This window comes from Macadamia integrifolia, unplaced genomic scaffold (assembly GCF_013358625.1).
Source record: "Macadamia integrifolia cultivar HAES 741 unplaced genomic scaffold, SCU_Mint_v3 scaffold267, whole genome shotgun sequence".
In the NCBI taxonomy this organism is placed as follows: domain Eukaryota; kingdom Viridiplantae; phylum Streptophyta; class Magnoliopsida; order Proteales; family Proteaceae; genus Macadamia; species Macadamia integrifolia.
In genome coordinates, this window is record NW_024868873.1 from 441,539 (window position 1) to 451,644 (window position 10,106).

A 10,106-nucleotide genomic window follows, 5' to 3' on the forward strand; every position below is an offset into this window, starting at 1 on the left:
TTTCTTCAAGCTTTTATTCAAGTGATTAATGATAATGCAATTCAATTTTTAATTGTTAGTTTGTTTAATTATTAGTTTACTTTTTTAATTTAGTTCATAGTTTAGTTAATTTAATTAGTACAATCCATAGTTCTAGCTTTCAAACTTTCTAGTTCTAGGAAAGAATTGGTTCAAGTGATAAGAATCAAGAGTTTCAAGTTCAAAAGAGCTAGTTCTTCATCAATAATTTTATTCTAATACCATCACTCCAAATCAATCAAGTTTCAAGTCAGCTTACACATAATCAAGGTATGTTAAAGTTTATTAGTAGAATTAAGATTTTTATTTAAATACAAGTAGTGGAATTAGGATTTTTATGCTTTTCTTTTTTTTTTCCTTGTGTTTTTATTTACATATGTTCTATAATTGAAGGTGATGCCTATAGTAGTGCCTCTCCCGAAAATTTGGCCGATGTATTGAGAATTTTCCTTTACTTACTTGCTTTCTATTTCAGTTCTTTAATTGATAGTTTAGTTTTATTATTTGCAGAGTCTTTTTTTCAGTTGTTATCATCAACATTTATTTTACTTCTCTAATTGAAGTAATCCAACGTTAGAACTGTTTAATTTGGATTTGAATGTGTAGGTCATTTTCTTTCATTTATATGCATGTTCTAAGACCATAATCTAAAATCAACCATCCCTTGTTCAATTTCGCCGTACTTAGAATAGGTAAGATAGAGTGACTAATCTCCTTGTGATCGACCCGTTGGCTATAATATATTGTACGCTTGCAGTAACATATTTTTAAAATCAAACATCTTGCTTTTTTGCTTTTAATTTTTACTACAATTTTATCTACCAATGTGATTTGACTTTCACCTTGCCTCTTCATGTGATATAATTTTTATCTCCTACATAAATTTTGATTTGGATTTCACCTTCCCTTTTCATGTGATGTAATTTTTTTATCTACCCATTTGCTTTGTATTTCACGTTCCCTTTGATTTTTACCTTCCACTTTAATGTGATATAATTTTCATCTACCACAAGAAATAATTTTGAATTTGGTATTTTGTGGTAGGAACCTTTAATTTGCACCTTGGAATTAGAATCTCAATTTTTTTTTTTTTATTATTATTATTATTATTATTATTATTTATCCTAGGAGCACGATGGGGGAGTACCACTGACCTTGGCCAGATATGGTCATCCAAACACATCTCAAGATTGGTACAAGATGCTCCCCCGCAAAGTGAAGGAGTTGGTTAACTCATCTTACCTGAGTGAATTGGATTCCATAGAGACTAGGAAGTTTCTCCTGGCATTGGTAGGGGCCCTGATGTAGCAATGGTGGCCAAGCACTCACACCTTTCATCTTCCTACTGGCGAGATTACTATTACACCTCTGTGCGTCTATGCTCTGACAAGCATACCATTTGGAGGGAGACCCTTCTCTTTTCCTAAGACTCTGACAGCACGAGAGTTCACGGATCTGACAGGCATTGATATTCAGGCCGACTGGAAAGATATCTATTTAGGCGAGATTAGTGCCCATTGGTGGAGATCAGACTTGCAGGTGAACCCTGGTAACATTATGTAGGTGACCCATTCTTTCCTTTTATTTACTGTGGGTCAATGCCTCTTTAGTGACCTCTGTGGTGGGGTAGACATTCGCATGGCTGCCTTCTTCCGGAACATTTAGGAAGTGGACACCTGGGATTGGGGCGGGGCCGCCTATGCATACTTTCTATCGAATCTAGATCTATTATTATATGGAGACCGAGATCTCAAGGGAGCGGGCTACATCCTCCAAGTAATCTCTCATCCTTGTACCCATTTCTTTTCATTTGGTTTTATTTCCTCACTTTGATTTTTTAAATCAGCCCTGGTGCTATGAGCATTTGGAGATTATGGATCCCATACTGAAAGATCCTCAAGCATCGCCCTTTCCTATAGCCACAAGATGGGGAGACTGCCGAGTACTCAAGGGTCGGCACCATCCTCTAGGGACCACTGCTCATTCTCTCCTGAACGACCTTATAAAGGTAAGCCATGATTGTCATTAAAATTCCTTGTCCTATGATGTACTTACTTTTTCTTGAATTTACAAGTCACTTGGAGACCGTTCTAGCCTCTTACGTTCCCAAATCTTGATGAAGTCAGCCCGACTAAATACTTATCAGAGAACCGTGTCCTATTCAGGGGTTTATGGGGCCATGCCTAGTATTTAGGAGAGAGAGTTATACCCCAATGGTCTGATTATGATATGTGCTTCACTCCTTGGCTTCCTCCACTGACCATGCGTTGTCTGGAGTGCATTCCTGTGGATCAGATTGAGAGACTAGCCCATAAAACATTGGATGATTCGTTCCTAGACCAGGATAGGGATTACAAGACCTTCCTTGAGGAAGAGACGGTATGCACCCCTTTTGGTCCTAACGGTCGAGTGGTTTGTTGTTCTTCCTTGGGTATCACCTTTATACTTCAATTTCTTTTTGTTTGGCCTTGATTGATATTCTTTCAGGGGAGAACATGGCGTACAGACCCTCCTACTATTCAATCAAATGTTGGTGCTACTGGTCCATCCCAAGCTGGACCTTCTACTAGTGCGGATGGATCCCTCAAGATAGCCAGCATTCCCTTCCATGGCTTCCCAAGTTGGTCATATCCCAACACAGCCAATCCTAGCATTCCTCGTCTTTTGGGGTGGAGAGCAGTCATTGATGCTTCTCTCGGGCTACCTATTCCCCTATTCCATATGACTATGTGAGTATCTGATCATTCCTCATTTGCTTGGCTTTCAACCTCCCTTGGCTGATATGCTCCTTCTCAGGTGTCTTTGGAGGTCTATACCAAGATCAGGAGGATACATCAGAGCTTGGGCGAAGTGGTGATCAAGAAGGTATCTTTGCCTCTTCTTCTTTTTCTTCTTCTTCTTTTATTACTCTTTTTCTTGACCATCTCTTATATTCCTCAGGATGGAAGGATCATTGCCTTAGAGAGCCAAGTTAGCTCCTACCAGAAGGAGAACACCCACCAGCAAGAACAGATTCAGGATCTAACCCGAAAGTTGGCGAATTTGGGATTGGCACCAACAGACTCCTCGACATTTCATGAGGGCGACCCCAAGTATGGTTCAGATGAGGGCTTTGACTCTTAGGGATCTGTTCTTGTAGTTCCTACAAACTTAAACACATGTATATCTTTTTTTTCTTTTTCTTTTTCTTTTTCTGTTTCCCTCCCCATGTTTATTCCTTCTTCCCTTTGTATTACCAAATTTGGCCTTTTATGAATGAAGATCTATTGGTGTTATAAAGCCACTTTTATTTATGAATTTGAATTTTTAGGCATGATTAATTCCACGACTCAAGTCTTCATTAAAATAACTAGAGTAACATGAAAATCCAAATATCACACCATTTTACTACCAAGTTCAATACATGGAATGAAAATAACTTTCCTACCACAGATAAGATAGGTAGGTAACAAGGTTGGGAGACAATCCTTGGGGTGGGTAAAAGTTCACCAACTTTCCTGGGTCCTCTTCTTTCAATCCATACTGTCGGCTGACGTAGGTAGGCAAGTAGAAAGACGTATGAGTCAATCCCATCAACCTAATATAGTTGTGTCTAGGGGTCTTCATTAGAAAATCTTCTTGCGGCCACCATGGGCTACTCCATGCAATATCCCGTGTAGTTCTTTCTTGCAGGTACCTCTCCCAATCAATGATAAGATTAAATTTTGGGACTTCCCTCTTATCCTGGTGGCAAAAAGCTCCGAGTTGGCATTCTTTTAATGGCCTAGTCAACTTCAGTTTTTCAAGGAGCCAAATCTGGAAAATAGCAGAACTTCCTTGATACTGATCAAGTTTGAATCTATGGCTATGGCTCATGTCATCAAATCCCTTGAGCGTTTCTATAAGGATTATAGGGATAATATCACCTCCTTTCTTTAATTTCTTTACCACTTCTATTAGAACAAGTGGGCACCATGTTCGGATGTTACACCCGTGCCCCGACCTGGTCTAATTTGAACTGTTGTGATAGGTCTTTGACCAGAGATAAAAAATATAGCCAATTTTGGCTCGCGGTCACCAATTACCGAAGGGAAAGAGATGACCCCATATGTTCGTGCATTGCATGCCAGTCCAACTAGAGGGGATTCGACCTTCTGATCCCAGACGGTAAGTGACCCAACTCCTCACATATGAATCCTGGCATATGCCAATATTGCCAAAAGACTATGAGCATGACCGAGGGTAACTACCCATACGAGGCTAGCTGGTAGACAGTAAGCAGTCAAGACAGTCTACTATCTTGACCATTGGAAATAAGCCACTGGAAATAGCTTGGGCCTGAATCCGATGACTATTTTTTATGACCAAATATGATGCTAACAGGGTTTTAATGCCTGTGGGTCCCACCACTCACATCGTTGTCCGGCCCAGATGATCTCAAATCATCCTCAACACCTTCCTCATGACATGAGCACTTTATAGACCTAAGTAGTCAGGTCCTCGTACTCCGAAAGTAAGATTAATCCGATTAGATCGAATAGGGTTCAACCAAATGGGCCCTAAAGCCAATTTGCCTTATAAGTGGAAAATGAGGAATTCATTTCCTCATTTCACTTGTGCTCAATGTAGGAGGGGAGAGAAAGAGGAGAGGAAGGAAGAAGAAGGAGAGGAAGAAAAGAGGGAAAGGGCTTACCTTGGTGCCGGTTGTCGCCTAGTTGTCGAAATCTCTGTCGGAGTTAAGTACAATCTCTTCTACTACTGTCTCTCTTCATTTTGACCTAGGTTAAGCTAGGTTTGGATGTAATGCTCAAATCATGTTGATCTTGGGGAATGCATATTTTATGTCCTCAGTTCCATTGCCGAGTTTAAACTGAGTCTGGTGAGCTCCAACAACAAGATTGGCCAAATGACTAACTTAGGTTTCGATCATTTGATCGATATATCTTCCAAACTGCTCGATGGAATCAAGATTTTATTAGCTTAGAATGATGCTAGGAACATCCCCCAAAAACTCCATGGAACAAATCCTAGCGATTGGGCTTGAGCCAAAAAGCCCCAATTCACTGGGCAGTTACTGTACTGCCACCAAAAGCAATGCCATCGAAAACACTGGACCTGCTTCCAGTGGGCTATTTCCGGTGGAGCCTTAGGAGCTCTCTACCACCTCCATAAGAAACAACACTGATATTTCTGGTGGGAAGTGTCTGTTTCTGATGGGTGTTTCTGGTGACATTACTGTCACTGATGGATCTTGTCTGTACCCTTTGGGGGTGACTCATGTGGGCCCCTCTCAATGTTCCCCACACCTATTGATGTACGGTGCTTTTGTGTCTAGGACAGTGACGTGCATGTGCCCCAAAATCAGAATTGAGTTGATCGACCGGTGGCCGTACTTAAACCCTAACACACACAAGCATAAACAAGGTGAGGGATGGTTGTTTTATTTGTAGGATTGTTTTATTATTATAGAACTGCTCACATGCATAGGATTATACATGATTATTAATTTCTCAAATGATGATGGTAAGCTATCACATATTACATTTTCACTGAATTAATATGAAATGTTGTGAAAATGTATGGAGGGATCCGGTGTAGCAGAGGTGGTACTGGTACTGTGATTGCCATGTGTTTGTCGTATGTATGAGATGGAATCTGACGTGGCCGAGGTGGTACTAGTGCCGTGATTTCTGTATGCTTGTTGCATTCATGCATTGATTATGTGCATTAGATTTAGTTGTAGCCATGGATTACACCTTGTAACCGATGTGTTACCAGTATCGTGTGCTTTGGGACTACATTTAGAAATGGATACGCTTCATGGCCGATGATTGGTACCGGTGTTGCATAGTCCATACTCAACTATTATATGCATGCTAGATTAGGTAAACGGTCGTGGGTTACACTTTGTGGCCGAAGTGTTACCGGTATCGTGTAATTCATACTAACTATATCATTATGAAGGCATGTATGTAGCATATATGTGGTTAGGTATCACTCCCTACACTATGAACCCTTGCCAATAAGGGTTAAGGTGTTAGATAACCCATTGTGGTATGTTCGATGTGCCTTTTTGGAATGCCACACCTGCGGTACGATGTGATTGTTGCCAAAGGCGAAAACTTGTCAGGCGTGGCCGATGATTGGTACCAATGCCGTGACCGCTAGGAGGGGGTTATTAGGGGTTTGCTAGGTGACCCATGGACGCATACTGTGATTGGTAAGCTTCTATTCATAGCTAGGGTTTGTATCCCTTCGTGGTCGATGGCGGTTCTGAGATGAGGGATACAACCTAATGTGCCGTAGTAGGATTTACCAGACTTAGTTGTATTGTTAGGTGGATAATAAAATAAATGAATTGCATCACGAGCATCATGGACTATGTGTTTCATTTCTATTATCATGCATCATAAATTATTATTGTGATTGTTTTGCTTGGATGTGCTTGAACCCCAGCCCTCACTGAGCGAGTTGGAAAGTTCACCCCACGTATACACCCCTTTTTAGATGATGATGTAGGTACTGTGGTGCCAATGGTGTGTGACCTAGTATCCTCTGGGTTAGAGTACAGTCTGAGTGACTGGTGGATGCCAGAAGCAGAGGAGCATGATTAGGACTATGCTCGTGAAATTATACATCATATTTTTGATACTTTTGATATAATCTGTGGATTATATATTTTAGGATTTATATTATGAGTCTTGGATAATTCTAATAGAATAACTTAGTTATAGATATTATATTATCATTAGATATTTTCCCTTTTTATTGATTATTCCGCTATTATACTATGATTTCGTTGCTTTTGGTTGGTTTTTGATGTCAGATTGTGAAATGTTAAGATATTGCGGTCAGAGATCTAGGTAGGTTTGTAAGATAGGTACTTATCTTACGCACACCACCGGTATTCCTAATGGTAAGTTGGGTCTACTGGAAGTGGAGTGTGACACCCGGAGTTCAGAGAACATAGTGAGCTATCATGCGAAGTAGATAAGCATCCTATGATCTTTATTGATGGATTCCTCCCAATGATAGATATTGAGCGAAGATCTTGACCACCTTTAGAATGTCATTCTTCTTATATCTAACGAATTGCTTCACTTCCTCCTCCTTCCATCCGAAGAAATCCTGAATTTCCTCTGAGTAATCTTTCTTCAAAGATAGTTGTATTAACCTTCCCTTGGTGGGCATAGCATACAAACTTAGAATTCTTTGAGAGTTGGCAGATCTCAACTAATCCAAACTGAAACACAAGAAGATTGGTATCCCAGTGTTGAGGCACTTGCCGGAGTAAATGGTGATATAATTTTACACATCTGATTCGACCGAGCATTGACATATTTATCGATTCCAGCAGTCCTGGTGCCCTCATGTTTATGTCCAAGGTCCATTTTCTCAATGCATCATCTAATGAGCCCATGACTTTTCCTACAACCATCACATACAAAAGGAGATGTGGAGATTTATCAACTATCACTCATTAGCTATTGACACAACCAAGCCTTTACCACTATTGCATCAAGCTCTTTTTATATATACATTTTTTTTTCACCAATCAAGGATGGGGAATGAACTAGCCTTGACATACTGGTGCAAGGTGGTGACTATTAGGGGGTGCAATTCTGGACAAGAATTTGGACCATATGTGAATGACAGATACCTAATGGTCTTGTATGCCAAGTGGCGATTCTTGGGGGACACAAGATGTGATGATCTTTTGGATACTTTGATTGTTAATCTAGCAACTAATTTATTGCCTTTAGATGGTTGAGACCGCACTTGCACATGTCAAGTTTCCTACGTATCCCTTGAGAGGAATCAGGTCTAGCGTAGTTCGGGCTATTCACCCTTTCAGACATAATCTTGAGTTGATCCATATTGACTAGTCCGGGTATTTCTTCACCATTGTGGTCTATGAGTTTTATCACTTTGCCTAGTAGAATTTCTTTAACAGTGAATGGACCACTACGGTTGGGCCTGAATTTTCGTCTTGGGTCATGAATTGGGGCTCTCTGTTCTCGAAGAACAAGCTCACTCTCCTTTATGTGACGGGGATTCACATTCTTGTTGAAGGCCCTTACCATTCTCAGTTGATACTTCTTTAGATTATCCATGGCCTTCATACGTCTTTCATCGAGAAAGTTGAGCTCGTCATATTTGGCCTTCACCCATTCTCCTTCAGGTAGCTGACTATCCAGGAGCACCCTTAGGGATGGCACTAGGATTTCCATGGGTAGAATTGCCTCAACCCCATACACCAAAGAGAATGGAGTTGCCCTTATCGAGGATCGCACAGAAGACCTATATGTCCACAAGGAAAGGGGCAACTTATCCGCCCGATCCTTATGTGTTTCAACCATTTTTTGTAGGATGATCTTAATGTTCTTGTTAGCCGCCTTTGGTTTATGGCTTGTACGTGGTAGAGCGATGCCTTTTGATCCTGAACTTTGTGTAGATTTCATCAATTATGCCCCAAAAACAGGATCCCTAATCTGATATCAACTCTTGAGGTACTTCAAATTGAGAAATGATATTTTTTTGGATGAATTTCACCACCTTAACAAAGGTGAGGACTACATATGACTGAGCTTCTACCCACTTGGTGAAATCATCAATAGCTACCAAAATGAATTCGTGACCATTGGATGCCTTGGGGTTGATCTTCACAATAATCTCAATGCCTCAGGTAGAGAATGGCTAAGGAGAATTGAGTGAGTGCAAATCTGTTGGAAGGATATGTATGCTATTGGCAAATATCAGACATTTGTGGCATTTCTTGACAAAGCTTACGCAATCTGCTTCCACTGTGTTTCAATAATATCCCAGCCTGAGGGTCTTTTTGGCTAGCATATTGGCATTCATGTTTGTAGCTTGCTCTTCATCCACACATAGCAACTATATTCCATCATAGGATCTCTTATACAACAAGTCTCTTTGAAGGATAAATTGGGTGGCATATCTCCTTAGGAGTTTCTTTTCTTTTTCAGTTGCTTCAATCGGATACTTCCTTTCCCTAATGAAATCCACTATGTGAGCAAACCAAGACCGACCATTTATAGTGAGAGAGTTCACCCAATTCTGATAAATGGGCCTGCTTTTTTGTTCCACTAAGAATGGTTGAACCCTAGCCATAGGATTGCACTCTACCATGGAAGCCAAGGTTGGAAGGGCATCGGCAAACCTGTTGTTACCCCTTTGGAAGTATTCAAATGAGATCTTCTCAAAGTGTCTAATCACTTCCTCCAAATATTCTTGATACGGTTTCAGTTTCTCATCTCTGGTCTTCCACTTTTCTTGCGTCTGATAGATGACGATGGATGAATCTCCGTATACCTTGATCCTTTTACCCAATGGTCAAGGAAGTTTTGAGTCACAGGCACAAGCTTCATATTCAGCAATATTGTTGGTACAGGGGAAATCAAGGCGGAATGATGAAGTGAAATAAAGACCGTCAGGGGTGACAAGCACTATTCCCGTACCACACTCCTTTTGATTAGCTGCTCCATCAAAGAACAACTGCCATTCATTAGCTGTGTCTTCTTCTTCTATTGCTGTGATTTCTTCATCGGGAAAGGCATCATCCAGGGCTCTTCCATCTTCTGTGGGTTGGGCAGCCAAATGATTAGCTATAGCTTGACCCTTGATAATTTTTTAGCAACATAGGTGATTTCAAACTCTGATAACAACAGCAACCATCGATCCATCCTTCCTATTAGAGCTGGTTTCTCAAAGAGGTACTCGATAGGGTCCATCATTGAGATCAAATGTACCGGATAAGCTACCATGTTGTGTCACAACCTTTTTGTTGCCCAAATCAGCAGCACAAGTTCGTTCAAAAGATGTATACTGTATCTCATATTTCAAGAATTTCTTACTGAGGTAGCATATGGCATGCTCCACCCTTTTTCTATCTTTTTTTGTGCTAGCAACGATCCCATGGAATACTCTCCTACTGATAAATACAATAGAAGTGGTTTTCCTTCCACCGATGGCGTCAATACTGGAGGGTTTATAAGATACCCTTTAATATTATCGAAAGCTTGTTGGCATTGGTCATTCCATTCTATGGGCTGATCATTCTTTAGCAACTTGAAGATTGGTTCACATAT